The sequence below is a fragment of the Zonotrichia albicollis genome, chromosome 14 (assembly GCF_047830755.1).
Source record: "Zonotrichia albicollis isolate bZonAlb1 chromosome 14, bZonAlb1.hap1, whole genome shotgun sequence".
Classification (NCBI taxonomy): Eukaryota; Metazoa; Chordata; class Aves; order Passeriformes; family Passerellidae; genus Zonotrichia; species Zonotrichia albicollis.
Genome location: NC_133832.1, coordinates 6,590,684 through 6,616,648, shown reverse-complemented (window position 1 = coordinate 6,616,648; position 25,965 = coordinate 6,590,684). Strand labels below are relative to the sequence as shown.

Genomic DNA, 25,965 nt, shown 5'->3' with positions numbered 1-25,965 from the left:
AAATCCTGCTGTTGGGGCAGAATCTCCAGAAACATCTGGTCCATTTACAGCAGGGCACTGTCCTAACCCATTTGAAAGGCAGAGGAAGGGTCGTGTTACATCCTCCCAAAGGCAAAAATCGCTTACATGAAGCATCCAGGATGTTCTCACCTATCACAGAAATTTTAACTGGCTGAGGGAAGTTTGTCAAGCCAGGCAGGAAATCAAAAGAAAAATAATAAAGGGGGATGTCTTGCTCAGAACAGGTAAAAATTTGCACACCAGAACTTCTAGTTCAAACAATTCTTAGGACCACAGGCACTTTTCTCTGTTATTCCTATAACGAAATAAATGCAAACAAAGCTTCTGCACATGCAGAGGGGACGTTGGGCTGAAAACATTGAACATTTCCAATAAGAAACACTGCACAAGAGGCCGGGCTTCTTACACTGCCAGGGAAAAGCTGTAATGTACAGCATGAATCTTTGGTTTTGGGTTCAGTATAAGTCTCTTAGTGAGCTCATTTAGCAGGTTTTATGGGGTTCAAACAACGGTTTGCCAGTAATTCCCATCTCAGTCACAATGGTAACAGTGTGGTGATCTGCTTAAGAGACAGAAATTAAAACAATTTATTGTATTAATTAGCATCTCCTCCTCTACACTGAGATACTTGCTTCAAGTAATCTGACAACTTAATTGAGGACATCATTGATTTTAATTAACATTTTTCTTTGGAGAAAGGCTGTTACTGTTGGATGATGCTGGAAATTAACAGTAGGGGGGAAAAAAGAACCCTAGTCAAAGAACATTAATTTCTGGCCCCACTGCAGAATTTTGAAATTCACTGCCTTTAGATACATCAAAAATACAGGTGGAGAAGTACCAATAAATCATAACATCCCAGATAATTTCAGTGACAAGACTTGATCAAAATGGAGTCAGCTTGCATAATATCCCTTGAATTGGTCTGTACTCAGACCCAGGACAACTACTGGTTCCTTGCAGTACTCACCAAATTACTTTTTTTTTCATTGACTAGCTTTTCATAGTTTTTTAAATCCTGATATCAAGCTTAACCTTCAGATTTAAATTATTCCTTATTCCAACTCATCTGCTAATGTAGTCAAAGCTTGCACCTTAAGACTATTTAAAATAACATGTTCAATTTTTATTTATAAAACCATCCAAAATTTGTTGGACAGTACAATTATCTCTGGAAAAAAAAAGAAATATTTGTATTTAAAAATTGAAGATAAAACTCATATTTGGAAGGGCAGGCAATTCTTTCCTGTCTTTCAGGTTTTGTAACACAACAATATATTGACCAAATCCCAGATGTCAAGAGCAGGGTCAGAGCCCTTTATAGGAACTAAAATATTTTTAAAATTCAGAGCAGGATAATTCAATTGCTGTTTATCATGTGTAGAGGGCCCTGTCACTTCAAAGGTGTTCAGTACCAGATGAATCAGAACCTGTTCATTAAACATTTCATAGAGAAATAATTTTTCCCCCTATTCATTACGCAACCAGAGGGAAGGGTTAAGAAACACCCAAAGGACTCAATCTGAACCTTTATTTTTGAACCTTATTATTATGATCTTTGCAAAAATATCTAAATTCAGGAAGAAAAACTACAAGACCATCTCATTTTCTTTATTTCCATTTAACCACACTCTGAATATAATCTCCCTTTTTGAACCTAGTTCATGGCTATTTGCCACTTCAGACTTTCATTCTACATAATTGAAGTCAATGAGAGATTTGGTACTAAATTAATTCCAAGCACAAATTGTCCCAATTCGTGGGCAGAGCCCCACAGTTCCAATTATCTGTAGCCAGCAGATGTAAATATTCAGCACTTGTTCACATCCAAAGTTGACTGCTCTACCTTTTCTTTTATTATTTGAAGTAATAATTACTGACAGCAGGTTCCCCTGTATATCACCCAAAGCAAGCTCACTGCCCTTCAGCTATTTTCATCTGTCTTTGTGAATGAGAGACATCAAGACAGAGTTTGCTTTTAAAGGTGAGGATGAAAAGCCTTTTGGGCATTCGAGATTGCAGGTGGAATGCAGAGGAACAGTCTCAGGGGTCTCATGCAGACACTGTGCAGAAAATGACAAACCAAAGCCAAATGCCTTCAAATTCTATTCCCCCTCCACCTTGTCCCCCGTTTTCTCCTTCTATAAAACACTGCAAAATCATTGGAAAAGTATGAGGGATTTTTCTTTCACTTCCAATCTTTCCACAGTGAGAGATTTTAAGCATTTGTTTCTTGCTTTTAAAACATCAGATGCAAGGCAAGAACTCCACAATGCTTCACAGCAGGTACCTGCTGACTTATTGTCATAACAACCTTGATTATTTTACTGTTGACTCAGGTTATTGTTCTCCTTAAAGGGCATTTTCAAAGAACCAACCTAAGGCTAATTTCATCTTAATTACACATGAAATTAAGAGCATGAAAAACCTCTCCAGACTACTTGACTGCTTGAAGTTAAAAACCAGTTTAAGTGCTTCTCTGGACAGGTGCATACCTGAAGGTATGGGAAATTACTCTGCCATTAAGAAGCTAAAAATACCTAAGGATTGTCCCATAGCTTTTATTATAGACTGTTATTGTTCTGAACCAAAAATGCAGCATGGGCCAACACTTAAATTTTCATTAAAGTCTGTGTGATCTTACACATCCACAAATTCTTTATCTGAATTAATGGTGTGGGGAGGCTGCAGAATACTGGCAACACCTCTCATAATTATAACAACTTGAGGATTTCAGAGAGGGGGTGCGGGCACAACAAAAATCTTCTTGAAACACAAATGAGAACAATAATTTTGTTAAAGAAATATGCTTGACCACACATATTGTTATTTTGGTAAATTAGGCCAGTGTAAAAAAATCTCTCAGGATAGTTATATGAAGAAGCATAATTGGGTTATTTACTGGCAGTAAAACAATGTCTTTTACTTCTAGAATCCATTAATAACTTTTAAAAGACACTGGAGGAGAGTACAAGCAGTAAGATATTGTTTCCATCTCTACTTCCTGCAGCTTTGAAAATAAATAGCTCTTATTGGGGCTTTCTTATGTTTGGGTGGTCTTTTTAGATCTAGGTCATACATTACTCCTTTGCACAAACTGTCATGTACTAGTATTCTACACAACCTGTGGAAGAAAAAGATCCAAGATTTTGCCTTACCTGTGCCAGAGCACAAATTACAACACATTACACAGTGGAACCATCCCACATTTATAAACCATGTTTAAAGAAACTCTTTGAGCCTGAAATAAGAAATATACCTGAGATGCAAGTCTGGACTAACAGACTTGATCTTGGACAAATCAGTTTAAGTCCTAGAGCATTTAATCACAAGAGGCAATAACACTTGCAGACCCTGGAAGCCTAAGTTAGATTTAAACTAGTGCAAATGAAAATATCCACTTGCAAGTCAATCCATTCTGTAAAATACCTGCATTACCTGCACACTGTCCAAACAGGCTCTTTGATTTTTATTTTTTTTAAAGTATTAAATATAACCAAATAGAAAATCTTTCCACTGACAAAAAACCCCAAAAAAAACCACATGTAATTTGTGCAGGAAGAGTAAACTCCTGCTTTCCCCAAGGCAGATAAAAGCCATCTCTCCACTGAAAGGCATGAGTGAGCAGCAATCTCTGGTAGGATTCAGCAAATGCAGAGACATCCCAAACTCCAAAAGTGTGCAGCAGAACTTCACATGTTTCAGGGATGCCAACAGCTTATGAGTCAGCCTCCTCTTTCTCCCTGGAGTCCCCCATCTCTCCTGTCACAGAGCTGCCATGGCAAACTGCCACCTGTGCCTTCCCTGAGCACATTCCTGAGGCTGGGATACCCTCAGGGAGGTTTTGTGGAGAATTTATGAAAAAAGCATCCACACAAAGTTCAGCAGTCTGCACATTTGATTCCATGATGCACCATAGGAATCTTTCAGCCTTTCTGACAAACCTCGATGGCAGCTCTCTGAAAGTCACTGCAAGAAAATGTGACATTCAAAAACCCACGTCCTGCAGGTGACACCCACTGGGATTAAGGGGTGAAGCATTTAAACTTATTATTAATTCTAATGAGCTTTAATACCACCACTGCATCAGACAGGAAGAATGTTATAACCTGTAGAAAAGAAGCTTTGGTGTGGCTTTCTGAAAGAATCTGGAAATATATCATGGCCTGGTTCCACAATGTCTGGGATAAAGAAGCTGGATCTCAGGCTTGATTTGGTTCTCAACAGGACTCTCAGCATTCTGTGTATTTCTAAACAAGCTCTGCAAGCTTCATAACTGCACCTCTAAAATGGAGACACCCCCAATATTTTACCCATCCTTTTTGCTTTGTTTGTAATCCTTTTTAACAGGTATTTTTTCTCATTCTTTGACCAGTGCCCTCACACTTGGTATGCAGGTATTTTTAAGAATGTTTCAGAGTATTACACATGCCCTGTCATCACCCTGCCAGGAGAAATCTCACTGTAGGCTCTTTATTAAGAGTAGTGGATGATATTGACCTAAAACCTGACCCAGACCAAGGAACCCTATTGTCAGTGAGACAGGCACAGTGTGTGCTGAGCTGAGTCACCAGTTCATCCATTGCAGGTTTTATGAAATTCTTCTTGAGAAGAATCCATCAGGCAAAAGCTGCATTCAGAGCAGTGTTTAGATGGCCAAGGGACCCTCCTGGGCACATCCAACTCTCTGGAACAGGAATACATGAACACCAATCATGATGATTTGGGCCAGTGGGGTTTGACCAGAAATGAACTGATGGCAGTGACCAAATTTTCAGAGCAGTCTTATCTCAAACTGGAACCCTGAACAGTGTTTCTTGTACCTGAAGCAGTACAGTATCAGAGGATCTCAAGTGCTATACAGTTTATTTAAAGATGATTTTTTTTCCTAACTGAATCTTGAGTGAGTCATCAATCACTCAGCTATTCTGTGCTGGTTTTTCCTCTACTGCAATCTAACATTAAACTTTGTCTAACCACTTATGACAGTTTTTCAAACATTTTTGAAATGCAGCCCCTTTTGCCTCATCTGTCTTCCTGCCACCCTTCCATTGCCTCCAGCTGTCCTCCTCTCCTGGCATCACCACTTCCATTTCTCCTCCACAGGGGAACAAAACCAGGCTGTAATTACTGTCTGCAAGTATTTACTCACTCCCACATCTAAATGGAACCAAATTGCTCAACTCTCCACAACCCTAATAGGTCTCAATCCTCAGGTGAAAAAAAACATATTTATTAAACCTTGCCAGTGGTATCCCACACTACTTATCTCTGTAGCAACAACTTAAAAATATTTCAAAACTTACCACCTCTAATAGCTTTTTTTTTTGGTGTTCCCTCAATCATACCACTTATTTCACACCCCATTGTATATTACTTATGAATTAGGCCCTCCACAAGTAACCATGTTCAAGACCACTTAAGGAAATGCTTATTAGACTCTCATTTTGAAGAAAAATGTACTATAAAATACAAAACATCAAAATTACCAACAGGAGTGAGATCTAAAAGAAAATTTGAAGATCGATATCCTCTTCCAGATCTAGGTAATTTGGTGGAAGTTGTAATAGTCATCTACAATATTTTCCAGTGGACAGGACACTCAACTAACCTGGCAGATTCTGCTGGTGAAAGTGCTCTCAGATTCACCTAATGCAGGCAAGAAACTAATGAGCTAAATCAGCTCACCAATTTCAACAGTTAAACCTTCACATTTAAGGAGTTTTAGAGAATATTCATGTGAATGGCTCCTTCAGCAAACACCCACAGAGAGGTGATGACAGATCAGGGTAACTTCTTCCTATGACCTGATTAACCTAGGGATTAAAGTATCTTAATTTGCATCTGCAGTATGAATTTACTTCATTAGACCAATTTAATTTATGCAATTTTCAACTGATTTAGAAATTAACCCATATTTTCCATTCAAAATAAGCCTGCCAGAATGGTCAGTTATACATGAAAACAAACATAAAAGAACTGATTATTTTCCTGTAAATTTTCCTTAAAGAAAACCAAACTAATCACAGCACCCTTTCACTTGAGCAGAGCACATAACTAGATAAACAAGTACTTCATGTGTAAGACAAAATATCTTCTGTACTGATGGGTTATACAAACATTTGCACCAATACACTGCTCACAGAGAGGAAGAAATCACACATCCTTAAAGAATTCACTTCTGTAAGAACAGCAGCTGCACAGATGGTGGAGTCGGTACAAAAAAGCCTCTCCCATCACCTCCCAAGTGATGTTTGGGCCAGACTCACTTCTAAAATTTCTCTGGATCTTTTAGTAGTGAGTGAATTTACAAATATAGAACAAATTCTGCAGAGTTTCTTCTCTTCCCAGGAAATTTTTGTTTTGCTAAAATTTCAGGCAGCCTTACTCCAAAGTAAGACTACAACTGAGAGACAGACAGTTCTAAAGAGTTATTATAAGTGCATTTTATATATACAAGACAAACATTTATTTCAAGCATTTATTTTCTTTCCCTTGCACAGAATGGGTAGTTTTTTGAGTTTTGTGGGTTTTTGGTTTGTTTTTTTTTTTTTTTTTCTACTTCAGCATGTGCCTCTATTAATCTCATTTTAACATTTTCATCTTCTCTGGTTCCAATTCCTACATCACTGCAAGACTGCATCTCATCGCACACATCTAATGCATCATTTTAGTTTGAGTCATTAATCTTTGCTTTCCATTCAAAAGATAAGGCATGTTTAATAGCTAGATCATGTAATATGCAGCAAGGTTCTGGAAGAACAATTTGCAAACTTCAGAAAAATATTGTATCTATACCAAATTTAATTACACATCCAAATATCATTTTTAAGAGGCCAAAAGTTCTCACTGCAACAGCAAGAGCTGGGAATACATTTTAAACAATTTCTGCTTGAGTCTTGGGAGAAATAAAAGAACACAATCAGCTCCCTCATGTCCCTCTCCCCCAGGCTAGTTAATGTTATCTTCATACAATAAAGATAAGGATACACTTTTAAAAAGACGTTAGCATTGATAAATATTTAGTAACCCAAAAGCACCCACCCTGAAGAGGCAGAGCATTTATAGAAGATTAGATTATCAAGAGAATAAATGGTTCCTAGGCTGATATTGCACACCTTGAGGCAGGATTTAACCTGTGACAAGGACCCTGCTTCAAACATTTCTCCAGCTGTCTGCCCCTCTTGCTCATTCCACAATTAGTGACAGCACAGCCCAAGCACTACCAAGCTCATAAAGGACATTAAGGCACAACGACCAAAATCAGGCGAGTTTTGTACATTGATATGTTTACTAACTTTGTGTTATATCTTCATAAATATCTTCTGAAGTGCTCCAACAGCATTAGGTCTCTTCCACCCAATGTTTTAGCTCATCAACACCACATCACCAGCCACATTCCAGATTTCTCCAAACAGAATTAAAGCACAGGAAGTGACACAGAGCTCTTTGCTGCTCACCCTGACTCACAAGACATTAGTGATGTAACTGGTGACTAAATTGAGGTTGTAGAGCATGAAGATTTCATCAGAGTCACTGCAATAAGGTATTTGTGGTGCTGCATCCCTGCTTGATCTTTTCCCCCATGTGAAGGAGGAGGTGGCACTCTTTATAATGGTCATCCAGCCTTTCAGCAAAGATATGTCACACACTGGAGTTAAAATAAGGGCAACAGGACAAGATTAAAGGAATGAACCAACTGGTCAAGCAGTCCTTATCTGAGGGAACACATCTAATTATATTCAAAAGACTTCATTAAATTTTGAAAGGAACTCTTTGCTTCTTAATTTTAGTGGAATCAGAACTATAAATAGAATCATTCACTAAATTAATAGTGCAGGCTCCTTTCAAGAAGAGGATAATGTGAGAGCTCATCATAGCACTTCACAACCAGGGTTTCAGATAAAGAGCAGATTGCAAAATTGCCTCATTTCCTGAAGTAAAAAGGCCTATTTTTTAGGAGAACTGGTGGTTCTAGCTAGCTGTGAATGACCATTCAGGCCTCTTAGGGCAGTACCATTTCAAGGAACTATTAAATTTTCTGTATGAACAGAAGACACATATATATATATCAAAACTATATATAAATCTATCAATATATATAATATATATAAATAAAAATATATATATTTATATATATATAAATCAAAACTAAGAAACACAGCTCTTCAAAGGTTCATTGGGACTCCCATAAGTATATACAAGTTATCAACTTTATGAAATCATTATGCTAAATAAAGTCACATTCCAGGCCATGCAGCTGCCTCTCTGATTCCTAAAATCATATGCCCAAGATGTTTTCACAGCTTTTATTTAATGAATGTTCCTCAACATATAGTTAGACCTAAGGCTCAAAAATAAGAAGGGCAAATAAAAAAGCAGTAAAAATTCTTTGCTTTTTTAAAAATCTCATTATGTTTTAAGCCAATCTTATGAGTTAGAGAAGTAAGTAGTGAGTTTTGACCTCCTGAGGGTCCTAAAACCAAAACAGCTTCTAGGAAGAAAACTAGAAACACAATAATACACAAATGTATTTAGATGGTCTGCTCCTTTAGTCTTTTCCACTGGCAGGAAATTTAATAAACATGTTTACTGTCAGCAGCTGAAACACATCAATTCAGGAAGACCTCAATTCCACCCTTTCACTCCTTTCCTTTACTGTATCTAATCAGGCAATATATAAACATTATTGCATTCTCCAGAGCCAGGTGGGTCCCTGCTTTTGATTTCTCCTTAGGATTGGATTCACAGTTCCTCTGAACACTATTTTTTTTAATATATTTTTGTTCCTAACTTCCTTTCTCAAGTCTTTTCTCATGTCCCAATTCCAACAGTAAACAGACTCAAAATCTTCTCCTTGGAAATATCTGCAAAATTTCCATGTGAAGAGAATCACACCTTTTCCCCTGAAAAAGCTGTGTTTTTATTAAATCATCCCTCTTCATTATTCAACCAGTCCATTAAAGTCAGATTGAGATTGGCTGATCTTAACTCTAAAACCTTTGAGCTTCAGACAGTGATGGCATTCCCAAAACTCCAGATCAGCTCCTGCTGCAAACCCACCCACATTATTTATCTCAGTGTGTTCTGCACACAGCAGAGCATTCAGTAGCTCAGCGAAGACCATGTCAATTCCAGAATTACTTGGCAAAGCAGGGATTTCATAGATAACAGCAGGCATGCCTTTGGTGCTAGGTGTGGATGAGCATGGGTGTTACAATCAAGGGTAGAAAACTCTTGTTGATTTGAATTTCAAGATTGGATTGAAATTTCCAACACCCACACTCTGCTCTGTGCTTACACAGTAGAGTAGTAACAGAGATCAAGTTCTTGGAATATTTTAATCAACCCTTTCCTTATTATTGAAGGGTTCTCATAGTATCAAAGATGACTATTAATTAGTTGGCTGTTATTGATTTTTTTTTGTTACTGTAATTTAAAAACATTTTATCAAACTCTACACATACTATTTATATGCCCAGAGGCACCTGTCCACATTTTGTAGTAGTTGACAAACCAGAACCAAGTAATACAATTCAGAATGAAAATGCTACACAATTTAGCAGCTCTAGCTGCAGTAAATATTTCATTAGAGTAACAAAACACTCCTTTTGTTCTGTAATACAAGGGATACGGTTTGTAAAATGAACATTCCTATCTTGTATGCATACCTTTCTGTAATATATATATATATACATATATATTTATATATGACTCTAAAACATATCTCTAATAATTAACGATCAAATTAAAACACATCCACAATTGGTCTAACTACTGATTTTGGTCTTAATACTTTAAACATTCATTGTTTAAAGTATTAAGACCAATAATATACAATTCAACAGCATTGCAGCTTATGGGAACCACAAGTGTCAGAGCACTGGTTTCCTTGGGCACTGCTCTGTGTCCCCTCACCCCCCCAGGGACACCCTGAGTGACCCCTCAATGCAAACTGCCACTTACACAGGAGCTCTGAACTTCTGAGGAAATGTGATGAAACACATCCATAAAATGGATTAGGTGATCCAAGAGAGGGAAAGGAAAACCAGGGATCTCGTTAATGCCCTGCACAGAGGTGCTGTGTGTGTTCCACTGGGGTTTAATACAGTGAGGAGCACTTAATGTATTGTGCTAAAGAGCCTCAGGCCTTTGGAAGGTTCAGTCTGTGAAACAAACAAAATCCTATTAAGTGCATTTCTACTGGTAATCTCCCTGTATTATAGTAAAATAATCTGTGGAGAAATCAGAGTGTTGATTATGAGCAAGGGATCCAAAATGAGCTATGGGACAAAACAGATAGCTGGATTTTTTGCATTTGAAGAGTTTTATATCAAGGACCTCCTCCTTATCAGCAGGCACCACAAAAAAAAAAAAAAAACAAAAAAAAAAAAACAAAACCACCCTGCAAATTTATACAGATCTGATGAAACACTGAAGTTGTATAAGAGTATAAGAGAACTCAGCTTATTTTCTCTAAATTCATTTATCCCAAATTACTGGAGTGCATTGAACCAATGCAGGTATTATCCCATTCTGTTCTGACACCTCCTGCCAGCAGATGACTTTCCTTTTAGTAAAAGTCTTAGTCTACTTGGTAAAAATATAGCTAGGATCAATCTCAAGTATCTCTATCCTGCTACAAATCTGGCTTCTTTTAGAATTACAATGTGCAGCTTTCCAGCTCTTATCCACAATGAATAACTTTCCTCAGTCATTAAAAAATACTTTTCCTAAGCCATTTCAATGTGAAACACTGGAGAGATTTTATTTTATGCCTTGGGATAAAGCTTTCACTAGTCAGGCATTACAACAACCCCTTAATAATTTCATGCTGATCTTGAAAATTCCAAAGCTATTCCCTCTGTTACTGAAGAATTGTTTAGAAGTACAGCTAAGATTCACTTGATCCCAGTTACAGAGACGCTGCAAACACATTACTGTAAAACTGCAACACCACACAATTCCTTTCCCTCTCTGTTTTCTTCCCCCCACAATTCCTTTCCCTCTCTGTTTTCTTCCCCCCACAATCTCATGCTTAAAAATGTTATTTGACACCAAATAACTCTTAACACCTGTGAATGGAATGCTTGAAATCTGCAGAAAATTGCGTGTTTATCGTTAACCATCCCTCAGCTGAAAGAGCTTCTCCAATATTCTTTGTGCTGTGGTTTTAACTTGCAATAACTTGGCTCACATACAGCTGGGAATTAGTGTTTTATTAATGGTAGTTCCAATGTGAATTTGCTAAAATTCCACACAAAGCTAAATTATAATTTGTTACAAAGAACATGTTGGGTTTTCCATTCATTTGTACTGCAGCTACTACAAGTCTGCTAATTTCTAGTGAGATAAATCCTGATAGCCTCAATGAGGGAAACAAAACTCCCTGTACCAATTGCCAAAACAAATTCACACATCACAAGGATCCCAGCAGCTCCTTCTAGGATTACAAACTATAAAACAACACAACCAACCAAAGGCCAAAATTGGGCTGCTGGAACTTGATTACTTCAAGATACTTCAATCTCAACATGCAAGTCATGTTGATAGAGGTCACACTTTTTACATAGGAAAATATTAACTCTGATATCACCTGGATCTGTGGCACAGACACACTGTTATTGAGCAACAACAGAATTCTGTACATACACTCAATTACTCTGAAAATCATGGCTGGTTTTTTGCATGATACACAAAATTTCCATTGATTTTAATAAGGTGGGGTTCTCACAGGAGACCAAGAAAGCCCAAGTGGAGTTGCCCACTGGTTGCTGCAGCTTCAAATCTCCTTGTGATTTATTCCCAGAATGTGTTTAAACACGTCCCAACATTTTATTTTTAGCACTGCCAAGTGCAAAGCTTAAAAAAAAAACCTACTTCAGTGCCCTGCAAAAATCATAGTAACTGCCTTAAAAGCCATGAAACTTTGTTTGAAGAAAAGCTGTAAAGTTCCTTCCCTGCCTCTTATTTTTCTGATGCTCTTAGGTGTCCTTGCTTCAGATTTTCAAGGCTTTCTACAAACAATGGTCAGAAACAATTCTGCTGAAAATGAAAGCCAAGATTCTCATGAACTCAGTTGACCACAGAAAACAAAGTGAGAAGTATCAGAGAACCATGACAAAGCCTGGCAGCTTTTCAGCTCTGTTTTTCTTCTAATTTCTGATACACTTCAGTGGTAAGCAGCAAATACTTTTGTCCTGGAAATGCATCTCTGTTGTTTGTGAGTTCACCTGAGCCTTCCTGATGGATTTGAACACAACATACTTCTAGGTAAACTCTCTCTACAAAGATCAGGGTTTTTTTTTTCAGGAAAACAAGGTCACCTGTCAATGTGAAAGACAAGGACAGAAAGGATACAAAGCCTTTGTGTGAAATAACACTTCAATATAGGACATTATTAACTTAAAACATTCCTCATCTGCCCATTCCAGCAACAACTATAAGCACCATTACTTAATTTCAGAAAAAAAAAATAAACAGAGTATTTTGGTCTTAGTAAGTATGCAACTCTAGGATGCAGGAACAAACACATATTCTGAAAAAAATTATGCTTTAAAAATCCAACCATGATAATTTAACCTGCATGAGAGATGGAAGGAGTTGCCAGTGACTTCAGATTCATTATCCTCCTCTGCTATAAATCACACAAGACAGAGACAATCAGAATCAGCACTGACTTGCCTCCCAAACAGGTGATTTTAAGAATGACATGACAACTGAAAAATAAGCCCCTTGCTTTCAGGTTCTCTTCACATTTCTAAAAGCCATATGGCATAAAAGCAACACACCAGATGCATTCTACATTGTTTCCAGTTTTTTTCTCAAATAATGTTTTTATACTAGAAAAATTAAAAGAACAAAATGTACCTGCATACTTTGGAAATATTCCCTTAAACTCTCAAGGCTAGAGGATTAAATACTACAATATGTTTCAAGAATATTCTCAAAGCACCTAAATACCTGGGTTTCACTCATTTGTACTAATGTAAATCTTCTTGCTGAGGAGAGCACTGAAGCATGACAAAAAATCCCAAATCCCTGACAGATTACACACCAGAGTGGAGGGACAACAGCAAAAAAAGTTGAATGTTTCAGAAAGATTCCTAAACCATTTTCACCAATAACTCAAGAGTGAAATAAAATATACCTTAGGTGGTAACTGCACTACTTGAAATTTTTTTCTGTATATATACAGAAATTATGTGTTGTGTTATGTTACGTAATGTTATATATAAAAATATGTCTATATATTCTGTGTTTCTGTATATATATCTTTGTTTATAATCTTGTATTGAAAGAATCACCATACTGCCCTGGATTCCATGTGTACTGCCATGGACATGGGATGAGAGAGAGGAAAAATTATTAAATTCTTGTCAACTTGTCAGAAATGGTTCCCAACTCTTGTTAGTTACCTTCTGAACCTAAGGAATGCCTTGTATTAATACAGAGCACAGCTGATTCTTCCACTGATAAATAATCTGTTATTTCCTGGTACAACAGATTGCAAAGCACAATATTTATGATATCTGTGTGATCTAAAGGCATTTTATATATATGAAAAAATCCACCACAAAAGCATAGTAAATGCATAACAGACATACAATTTTTTACAGGGAATAGCATAAGCAGCTAAGGTAGGAAAAATTTATAGTAACTCACTCATTTCCAAAGAGAAAAAGGAAAAAAAAAAACAGTTACTGCAGATGATTGGATTTTCAGAGTTGGATGTGAGCATTTTATTTTCAAACACCAGTATATAAAGAACTAAGTACTACTTCTTTTTTCCTTCAGTTTTTTCCCTCAGAGTCAAATGTAAGTTGAGAAAATCTTAAATGTCCTCATTGGTATAAAACAATGGGCAAGGAACCCCGTGGCAGAGTGCTTTATATGTTACTAAAACACAATAGAAGGCATCTTTCTCTGGCTGTATCTCTTAAAGAGGGGTTAATGTGCAAAATGTAACTTTACACTGGATGAGCGCTTCTTGCCCAGCTGTTGAAATACCATTACGCACTTAACAGAAACAAGAAAACACTTTCTTTCTCATTAAGTGAGCCCTGAAGCACTTGCCTGCAGAAATCTCAGAGTGCACAGGGATATGGAGACAGCACCAAACAGAAACCCTCAAACCTGGAGTCGTACCCAGCTTTGACACCAAGAGAAGCTCCCCACAGGAGGGATGTGACAAGCACCGGGACCCAGCATGCAGCTCCTTCGTTTAACACTGTCTCATGTTACTCCTTCACAGCTACTTTTGCTACCACGCCAGAGCTAATGCACTGCCTTCCACAGCTGTTTTTTTCACTGCATTTTATGTTCTGCACTGCTGTCACTTCCTTATAAAGAGTCAGATTGTGCAGAGAGCAGAAAAAAAAATTTATTTTATTACTGAGCCCAAAAGCCAATTATCAGAAGATAATATAGTCATGCAGTCAGGGCAGAAACATCATTTCCTTTCTCTCCATGGAACCGAACAGGTCTTAAGAATTTTACATTTCATTGATTTGTTTAGAGCTCAAAAGTGAATCATCAGGCACAGAACCTCTCTGCAGCACCAAAAGTCTCCTGCTGCAGTCAGTGATGCAGGGCTGGTCCAGGACACAGCTGGGATCTCCAAGAGAATGGAAAGCCCTTGGCTTAGTGCAAGACCCAGGGCTTTGCTCCAGGGATTTATTTTATTGTGCTTGCTTAAGTTCCTGTGCAAGAGGTCTTCAGATGTCCAGATTTGGCTTTGATACATATTTAAAAAATGTTAGAATTTCATTATTTTTGTCTCTCAGTAGAACACAGTTAAAAATTAACTCCCATATTGGGGTTAAGGGGCACCAAATCAGCCCAATTACGGCTCTTCCAGAAGGAGTTCTGATGATGTAACCAGTTAAAGAACAAGACGGTGTTCAATCTCAGTTTGTAAAAATACATGCAAATAATGTATGCAATTAGGTAAATAATTACATGTATTTACATGTAATGTATGTAATTATGTAAATAATAATTTGCATAAACACAACTCCATTCTTTTACACAGAAATATCTGAAAGCTGTTGCAAAACAAGACCTCTCAACTCAGTTATAAATGATCAAATTTAAATAAAACAAACAAAACAAAGTTTATGACTCTCCTATAAACATATCTCCAAAATATACAAATGCATTTTATTTTTTGAAGCTACCATCTGCATGACAACTTAGAAACAGTTTTCACCTTTTCCAATAATTTGGCAAGAAATATAGACATTCTTTTATTACCTTTTTTAAGGTATTTTCCTCCTCTATTGAGACTACAATGTTTGTAGCATTGATGAGCCTTATGGCAACTGTAAATCACGTTGAACTCTATTCATGAAATGAATCTCACACTACTGTAGAACATAAACAAGCCTTTGTTTCAAAAGTGGAAACAATATTTCACCAGGCCTGGAGAGGGAGAACTTAACAACCACTTTCGTTCTGTTTATTGCAGCAATCATTTCTATTCTAGACTGAACACTGGAAAAATAGTTTAGTGGCAAATTTGTTACTTTTCCAGTATGTAAACTACATTACCAGATGAAGTAGAAATAACACCCTTTATTAAGGGATTCTGGATTTTTTCAAAACTAGATTCAGCATGGCATTTAAAAGCAGAATGAACGCTCAGCTGTGTAACATTGTATTCTCATTTACACTACTCAGATTGTCTTAAATGGGTTTTTACTGTCATGAATTCAGAAATCAATTTCTAACAGCATTTATAAACAGTGTTGTTATATAAGCGTACACAACACTGGCACACAAGTCTGTGAAACACTGAAAGAAGAAACAGCCATCACCTTACCAGACCTCTCCTCCCCTGGATTTGTGCTACAAGTGCTCTCTTGATGCTGCAGAAATAAAAGAGAGGGAATAAATTCAGAAGGGAAAACAACCATTGTACTCTTATCCACTTGTTCTCTTATTCACTATATTTCCATTATAACAGTCCATTAGTGGTGTTATACTGAGAAGTATTGGCAGCAGACCTGACCTTAACCTTTTAATTCTGAGGCACTATCTCCAGAGCAATTCAATGGAAATAACATCTATACACACACAAAAAACTGTGCAGTCTTCTCTTTGTTTCCATGGCTGTTTACAAATTTTTTACTCTTTAAGAGAACAAAAATTGTTCTCCCCAGCTGTATTATTTCAATGCCATAAGTAGAAATCACACTAAACATTCAGATGACATCTGACTTCAACGCTTCCCTGGGATTTACATTCTTGATTGGAATTTGTAAATTGCATCATGTGCACATTTAAACGTGCAGAAAATAGTGTACAAAGTACAAATTAATACTTCTGAGTACTATCAGATATATTTTTAGCTCTGTAAAAACACAGCAAAAATGCACAAATGTGAGAGGCAAAAATACAGTTAATTTAAAGTCCAAAAAAACCAACAGGGCAGGAGGGCTTGTTTTCTATGTTGCTGTTTCCATCAGCTGTCTGATCATTTTGCTGACAATCACCCTTCCCATCACTTTGAGCACTCAGAGGAGGTCATCTCCCCTCCTCTGAGGTGCTGAATCCTTGAATTCTTCAGCAAACTCCAGCTGATTGTCTACATGGCATCAGCTACTTTTATACTGCTACACACACCTTCAGTTTTTTAATCATTGTACTTGTCTGAATGACAAGGCATCAGAAACAGGAAAAGCAACATTCCAAAACATAGACTTCATCATTACATGAGAACAGAGAGGAGAAATATTGTACTCAGAGCTAGGAAATAATTTTATGGGATCAGACAATCTCTTTCCACTGTCAGTCCATAATTTTTACATGACTCACACTGTTTCATGTGTGCCCTCAGGGACCCACAGCTGGCCATAAGATCTACTCCCTGCCTCCCCTCAGTCCTGACCAGCTGTGAATCACATCTCCTCACACTGTGAGCTCTTAAATCTGCCAGCATTATCCACTTTACCCTGCAGCCTATTCTGCAGCCACAGATTGTTAATCTCTTGCTATCAAGACAGAAAACATGCTGTCATTTGCTGTGTCCAGCTTTCAGACTAGAATTCTTTTACTGCTTGCAAAAGCTGCCTGCCCTGTGCTGATGACTGCAGCAATTGATTCAAACATCTCATTTAAATACACAGGTCTGGTCCAATTGGCTGATTTGTTCCATCCTTGAGCAACCTTGTCCAGTGGGAGGTGCCCTGCCCATTACAGGGGTTGGAACTAGAGGAGCTTTAAGGTCCCTTCCAAACCAAATTCCTCTACAATTCTATGATTTTGAGCTCTGGAAGGCACCTGTACCTTTCTTTACTGGTGGTTTGTTTTGGTTTTTTTCCCCTCTTGGAACATGGACAGAATCACTCTTACGTCAATAAAGGCCTCAGTTCTCAAGTTTTACATTCAACAAAATATGGCACTGCCAGGAAAGGGGTCTTAGTTGGGTACAGCAGTCCTGATCCAGTCTTGGCTTACGTCCCGCCACAAAATGAGAATATTGTTAGCTAGAACAACCCATCCTCCAAAGAAAATAACTGCAGATTAGAGGCAACCAAACCCAAAACCACCCTAAATTAGAGGTGTTAACAGTTAGCATCTATAGTGTGTAAATAAAAATGCAAGGGTAGGTTCTACAAGGCATTGCTTTACAACTTAGAGCAGGGGAGATGGAAGAGAAACAGAAGTTAGAATTCTATTAGAATTGGCAAAGATCTTTGGGCTCCCCTTACATCCTTAACCAACTGCAATGTCAATTCCTTAGCTACTCTCCTAGCAGAGTTCTGAGTGTGTTTTCCTTTACAAATAAAAACTCTGAGGGCTAAAATCCCCCTGCTGTTCTTCAGCTGTCAACTCTCCCTTTCTGTACTGTTTGGCTCTAAAAATATTTAAACAATAGCCTGATTCTCAACAGGGCTTTGCTTGGCTAATTGAGCACAATAATGTACATGAGCAGCTTTTTTGTTCACAGCATTCCCAGGTGGACTGGGTCAGCTCTAATTACCAGCTAAACCATTTCCATAAGCACAGAATTAAAATGGTATCTGGGCAAGCCTGATCTGCTTTTCCTGTTATTCCTGCAGACATGGGCAGGAATGAACAACTGTGGTGGAAATATCTATATCTGATTAAAGAATTCAGATTTCACAGCCAGCACAGGGAAAGAGGCAGTGCTGGAGCCTGAGTGGGTTCCCCTTTTCCAGTGTGCACCTTCAGCTGAGATGGTTTGCATGACAGAAACCCCTTCCTCTCTGCTGGCTGGGAACTGAGTGCCCACAGGCAGCTTTTAGGGCACATTCCTGCCATCCTCAGTCACACAAAACCTGCCCCACCACAGCCTCAGGCTGGGTTTCACAAAGCTCAGTGACAGCTCTACACAGGACATTTCATTTAACTAATAAATGGCAAATTTATTTAAAAAATAAATTTGTCACTTATCAGTTAAATAAAATAAAACTGTTTATTTTATTTAACTAAAAACTGTTAACTGTTTTGGATTGCTTGGCATAGGAGAAGCTTCCCTCAGAGACTGGGGGGAGCTAAACAAATCTCACTGTTTCCTTAGCACCACCACCCTGGTGCTCTTAAATAGCAAAGGCCAATCCCAGAGAGGATGTGATTCATGTCTTTATAAAGCTCTAGGCCTGGGGCGGTACTTAAGTGGAACTGGAAGAGAATGGTGAGACAAGAACAGAAACCCAGCAAGTTTCTGGCAAAAAAATGTACCAGCCAAGAGGGAATATTCTTTCTAAAAGCCCGAAGAAAACATTGGTTCTTGTGACTCCTGATAGCAAATAGAGATAGTAAAAAACCTTAAAAGTTTTATTATTACTTACTCCTTTCAGATTTTCTTCATAATGACATGAGTGATGCATGAGTTTCCAAATATCAAGGACTGCCTTATACCTTCTTCCGTTCACACTGATTAACTAATAGAAACAAACCCACTTGAATCAAACTTTTTTCTTCATTTTAGCTTCTCCAAGCAAACTGTCATTTCTTCATGAAGACAGAAAGAAGATATAATGAAAGACAAATAAAAAAACATGCACAGCAATGGATTGAGGCATAGGAAAGGCAGTTGCCCTGCAACAAATATTCCATGTACATGTTTGATTGTGGCTGCAATTCGCAATCCTAACATGGCATTGCATGCTCCTGTACAATTTAACAACACATGAGTGATCAAAGAAGTCTTTAAAATGAAATTTATGTATTTAACAGAGTGAAATAAGGGATGATAGAACTAGTCCCTTTTAAATTCCTAACATGACAGTCTGTTTTGTCATTTCTTATCAGCCTGCTCTGTGCAGTACCATAGCTGATTATATGTTTTGAATCCACAGAAGCTACACCAAAACTGCGTTTCTCAAACTTTTAATAAACAACTGGAAGTAGCACAAGAGCCACAGTGCAGGTGCCTGTGAGCTCCTGCAGTGCTTGGGGGTGCTGGTGTGTTTTAAAATAAAATGTTCTGCTTCAAGCAAGAACGTTCCAAGTCATTAAATACCAGATCTTCCATGGACAAATAAAAAGCCTTCTGAATTCTCCTCCTTAGGATAATGGTATTGATATCCCTGCATGACTGTTTAGAGTAATAGGTGCTAAAGAGTAAAATCACTCTAATCCTGTGCTTTATTCCACAGTGCCTGTGGGTGCAGGAGGGTGGGGATGTGCTGAGACACCTCATTGGCTCCTGTTTGTTCTGCTGACTTTTGGATCAGATTTGTAGATCCATATTCCACAAACTGTTTGCAGGCTCAGATCAGACTGGATCTCTGTTCAATCCTCACACCAGCCAGGACAGGGACATCAAATCTGACTGCAATGAGGGATTCAACCAGAGAAACTTGCGGAGGTCTCTTTATTCCGTAACAAAACAAACCCTTTTCTCTTAGATCCTTTTCATGGCTCCCTTTGTGTGACAAGATCGTTAAAACAAATAAAGAGCCCCAGCCTTATCAATTGAGTTGTAAATGTTGCTTACACAGGCACGTCCCCAAGCCTCTGTCTGAGCTCATCAGTTCTCAGGGTACTGATGAATCCCAGGAAAACTGTTCTCCTTCAGGAATTCTTACAGATGGACTTTCATTCCGAAGTAAATTCATAAATGTTTTCTGGGATTTGTGTTTGCTTTCTGTTGCTTCCATCAGCCTCTGATCATCATTAGTGCTAAATCAATAGGTATCACCTTTCTAGGCCAATTAGTATCTAAAACAACTGAAATGAAATTTGTATACATTTCCCACAAGATCCTTGTTCCCTTCTCTCAGCTTACTGATCCCATTAGCTGTGCCTGATCAGCTTTCAAACTTTTATCTAAATCACTCTGCCCATTATTGAACTGAGATACTAATTCAATATTCCCTGCACCTTTCACAGGATTTTTTATTTGCACATAATTTAAATTATGACCATGACATTTTTCTCAGAATAATTAAGATGTTCCAAACCAGCATCCATCCTCACTATCATTTAGACAGCTCTAGTTAGTAATTCCTGGAAAAAATATACGGGATTTTTGTTGCAGTCTGGAGATCTACTGTCGAAAGTGCCAGGAGACAAAAAAAAAAAAAATAAATAAAATAAAAAGAAGTGACACAAAATCAATGCCATCATTATGTGAGCCTATTTTTGACAAAAAAATAAAAACATAGACTCAGTTGAGTCAGAGCTGCCATTGACTCTTCTATCCCTGAAAAAGATTATTTTCTTTCAACTTCCTTCCAGGATTTTTCCACAGCCACTGCCTGCAGTAGAAGGTTATCTGCAGGAAAGCCTTTGAAGCTCAGCTCCTCGGGCAAGGCTTCTGCTGTGGGAGGGAGATGAGCTCTGGCTCACATCACCCTTCCTCCTCAGAAGTCTTCCTCTCCTCTCCAGGGGAGCTCGTGCAGCTCCTCACTCAGCACGTTTGCTTGGCCATGAATTTCCCTTCAGACTGAGGCAGTTTTCATGCTAAAATCTCTGAGATTTCAGAATGTCCTTGTTCTGTGCTGGATGGAATCCAAAACCTTTGATGTTTCTTCAGCTAATTAAAAGACAGACAGCCTGCCCCAGAATAACTATCTTTGATAAAAATATAAATTGATCAAAAGAGATTTCTGTCTGGTAAAGAACAGACTATTTCACAGACAGATTTCTTAGATAAGAGACCTAAAATCATATAAGAGAGCAGCTCTATTATCATCATTATTACAGAGAAGTAAGAAAGAATACTTATTTTGTGACTCTCTTTGTGACAGGATCACTAGACACCCAGCACCCTTTGACCACCACCAGTTTTCATCCTAATTCCTCCTCATCTTCGATTAACTGAGTTAGAAAGAGATTATATGTCCCAAGACCAAGAAAGAGTTGGAGGTCAGGATCCTTGTTAACAGAGCTGAACAAATATCATGAGTTTTTGTGCTGCTGGCCTGGCTGCACAGACCCAGCCCATCTTCAGTGAGATCCCTGTCTGAGGCATTTCCCTGCCCTAAGGACACTGATGGAATCCTGCTTGCAGACAGATCACAAAACACAAAGTTAAACCCAGGCAAGCCTAGAAGGAAACTCCAACATTTAATAAAAATTCAGAGGGATAAAGCACAAACCCTGAGTTAGCTGGATCCATAGAATATATGTGATGTGGCAGATTTGAGAAAAGCAAATGAAGCCTTGCTGCCACACACATCTACCAACCAGCCAGGGGAAATGGTGTGAATCATGCTTGGGAACTGCCACATTAGTGTGCTAATAAAGCAAAATGTAGCAATGTCTGATTGCACTATCAGCTGTAAAATAGCTACAGATAATAATAATGAACATATCTGGGGCAGATCCCAACAGAGGCAGAGAGCTCAATGCTCCTGTGTTTTACTAAGGAGAGGGAGCTGTTTAATTGTCTAGGAATATCAAAAATTATTTTTATTTAGATGGCAAACTGTGCAATTTCAGAAATAGCAATAGTGGATGAATCAAGTCAATGATGAGGAGAATGGCTTTTAAAAAGCCAAGCCAAATAACATTTCAAGATGCCATTTCTCCATGAGCACTTGCTCACTGCTGCTCAGAAAGACCAAAGGAGGTGGAAAGAGGAATGCCAGCATCTGACCACATCACAAAACCCTCTCCAAAAGCACCTGCTGGAAGCTGAGTGCAGTAAAACTGTCTGAATCAGGCTCACCCTTCACTGTCCTGTGTCTCTGACAGCTGATTATGGGCTGGGGTTTCCCCTGGTGTCTGGGAAATGTGCACAAATATCACAGCTGCAGGAGGGCTGCAGTGAAGATTCGGGATCTGGGAGCCATTCTAATCCCTGCTGGGAGCAGAATTTGGTAACTTGGTGTTAGCTGGTTCAAGTGCATGAAGGAGAAAGAGGTTAAAGCAGCAATGAAAGTGCATTCAAGGACACCTCCTTTTGCCAGACAAAGAAGGACATTGGCAGCCAATTTTCAAGCTTGCTTTAAAGAAAAAAAAAAATTCCCTCTGTTTTATCTGAGGAGACCAAGAAAAGCATCAGAGCTAAAAAGTACAACTGTAGGAAAAAACCAAATTTGTCTTTCTGATTTAGGATGATATACTTTGATCATAACTGCATCTCAAAATATTGTCTCTAATCCAGGTCTTTAATCCAGGCTGTTTGAAATGGGGGCCGTGGAACTTGACTTCTGAAGTGTCTACAGAAATATGAACCAAAGACATTTCAATATATCATTGTACAGAGCCTCATTACAGCAAATTTTTGCATCCTTACCAATTTCTTTCTTTTTTCCTGTCTTCTCTTGCCTCCATCTTCCTCTACTACATGCATTTCTTTAAAACTCTTTTAATTCCAGGTTTTGTAAATATTTATCAGGAGCTTTGGGAGACAGGACATGTAAATTTCTGTTCCTTATGTTAAGGATAGAGGTACAGCTACAAATGCACCGAGCTGTGTTTGTATTGCATTCCATGCTTACATAATGTAATTGTTTTCTAACAGAGACTTTTCAATGAGCAGGTAAGAGATCTGGCCACAAGTTTTGCTGTGACCCCTACCTAAACATCTCTCTCTGGTCTGGTTATTAGGCAATGAAAGATTTAGGAGGGTCTCATTAGGCATGTAATATTTACATTTGCCAATCTTCTTTTCATTCTCGATGCCAATATAATTAAGTTAACCTAAATATACAACAAACAGAAGGCTTACAAAGTCATCAAGGTACTTATTTTTTTAACTTTTCAATTTATAAATTGACTAAATCCTTTAACAATCTTTATTATCTAGTTCTCTGTAGCCAAATCACAGGTTATGCACATTAATCTGTGCAGAGTCTGACTTTCAATTTCATCATTCCCAGGAGTATGTCCAGGTAGGACACTTTATCCCTGGCACTCTTAACGCCATTATTCCTGTCCTCAGACACCAGGCCAGAACCTTTCATTTTGTTTCTCCATTTTTGCCATGAGGAAAGTGTTTTTCAACCTGTCCTGCTTCCAAATATATTTCAGCTATGAAAAACCTTTGATATTAAAGACAAAATAGCCTCTCTTAAAATTAGTAACTCCAATGGGTCACAAAGGAATTCTTCTATGAATGAAAACTACTTGCATAAGGATGTGCAAGATCTGTCCCTTAAACTTTATATAAGAACCTGCCACAAGAAGGTGGAAAATGAAAAGAAAAGTCACATTGATTTCTTCTTTTCTGATCCTGTACAGGACTTCCAGACATTGCCAGCAGGTGAGCTTTGCCTCACTCTGAAAAGTACTTTTATAAAAAGGACATACTGACAGTATTTTTCTTATAATTTAGTGATCTTTTTATTAAAGCATTCAACCATGCTGTTTCATTCTGAAGAACTTCAATTAATATGTCTAAATCCTCAGGATTTTTCAAGTGAAACTTGGGGATTAGGAAAGTACCTTGGACAGAGCCTCCAAAAACTGTATTTCTCTTCAAACACATAAAGTACATTCATTGTGTACTTCAAGAAGGTTTAGTTTCCATCAAAGGAAAAATATGCAAAAGGAAAAATATGTTTTAAAGGTCCATCAAAACTGATGCATTATCCTGATATTTGACAAGTATTGGCCAATTAAATCTTTTAGGATATTACATTTTCATCTTTATTTTGTAGCAATCACAGTGGCAAATAAAGGCATCGTATGATTATCTTAAATTTTGTTTGGATTCATTTATGTAGTTTGAAATATAAAACAGCATTACTTGTTACTATGTATTAACTCAGTGCATACTCGTAGTTCAATACTAGGAGTGAACCCATGGAAAATGGTGGACTCCCTAACTCCAGTAATACACATGGTTTATTAGGATTATAGTCTTAGGATTTGGAAGACTCAATCAGATTTGAACAGCAGCAGCAATGAACAACACAGCAGCTGTTTTGCAGCTGAGTTAGAGAGATTTCTGTAGTGTTGTGGAAAAAAGGATCTCATGATTGTTGAGGTTACTGATGCATCAGAGCTGAATCCAGGCTCCTCATTCTTTTACTGAAGTGAACAGAAGGTCCACTGTGGTTGACTTTGAACACAAACAGTGATTTTAGTGTGATATTCCATAAGCTAATGAACAATAAAGTTATTAATTGATTCCTTAGATTTTGTTGAAGAAGAAAACAAAATACAGGGCACCTGATTGGTCATGTTTTGCAGTTTGCAAGGCACAGTCAAGGTCACTTGTAATTGCCTGCAATTTCCATGCAACAGGCTGAGCACATGGGACTCTAAAGCAGATATCAGAATCCATTTTCTAATTTTTTCCCAACTATAAATTAGAAAATCGTTTCATCAGATAACTAAAATAATTTTAGGAGGTCATACATCAAGTCACCTTAGGCAATTTAACTCAACTGGATGAAATGATACTAAAATTCTTCTAGATAAAGAAGCCAATGGAAAACCCTTTTAGAATGTGAAAATAATCTATATCAAAACAATTAATTAATCTAGCTTAAATTAAATTAATCCAGTCAATGGATTGTTTCTCTGTGAAAAGAAACATCAGCTTAGAAGTTGAATACTCAAAATTCTCTTTCCAACAGTCAGGCTGGTTCAAAAAGAAGCAATTGGAATTTCCAGAGGCATGAAAGAGCATCTTGCACTTGTCATTAGTTGTTTATCTCTTTTATTACCTGTTTCTGCTTTTAAGATTGAGTCACAGTTGTCACTTTGCTTTCTTGATGAACAATCTATTAAGAATGTTTTTTCATGTGCAATGTACTGAGCATCCCCTTAGTGTGACTCATGAGTTGTCAATGTGTATCTCATTTACACAATTGTAAGCTCACAGTACATGGTCTTAAAAGAAAAATGGGAAGAAAAGGTAAAAATAAAGTTAAATTCTAACTTTGTTTGAACATTAAGATGACTTAGTAACTGAAGTAACTTACCTATTGTATTATTTTCTACTGTATTCTAATATCTAACATATTCTACGTGTACTGAGTCATTTTCTGTTAGGTTAGATGCCACACTGAACTCCTAATGTGGCCTTAGCAGCATAAACTATTTCAGACTGGCAAAATATGTTTGAATTAGAGATTCTCTCCCCTAAGTGTGGTTGGGGTGGAGGAGCTGCACTTAAATGGGTCATGTTAAAAATTCTTCTCTTTATCAGTTTCTACTGATTGGCTCCACAGCAACTGCCTCTGAACTAATTACAAAATTATAAATATTTATAGGATGACCCTAGGAACAAGATACTGCTGCCTCAGTGCTTAAGTGACTGCTGAACTTATTCCATCCCTGAGGGGAAGAGTCCTGCAATTTATCTGCATCACCTGCTTGATCTACTGCCCAGGAGTGCACAGAGGCCTTCAAGCAAAGCATTGCAAAGTTCACAAACACACAAGAACAGCTGTGCTTTATGCAAAAGGAGGAACTTCCTCCTTCCATCACACTGATATTGTAGCTGCCAAGCCTGTACAACATGAATTCTTACATTTTCACTTGCCTTGATCCATCTCTCTCCTAATTTGC

At 37.8% G+C, this 25,965-nt stretch overlaps 1 long non-coding RNA gene across 1 annotated transcript in view; it reads right to left on the bottom strand.

The window, feature by feature from the left end:
- Positions 1–25,965, bottom strand: part of LOC141730876 (uncharacterized) — a 324,588-nt gene that overhangs the window by 158,777 nt on the left and 139,846 nt on the right. Inside the window, exon 5 of the long non-coding RNA XR_012582730.1 lies at positions 15,845–15,890. This is a non-coding gene — a long non-coding RNA (uncharacterized LOC141730876). The remainder of the gene's footprint in view (positions 1–15,844; positions 15,891–25,965) is intronic.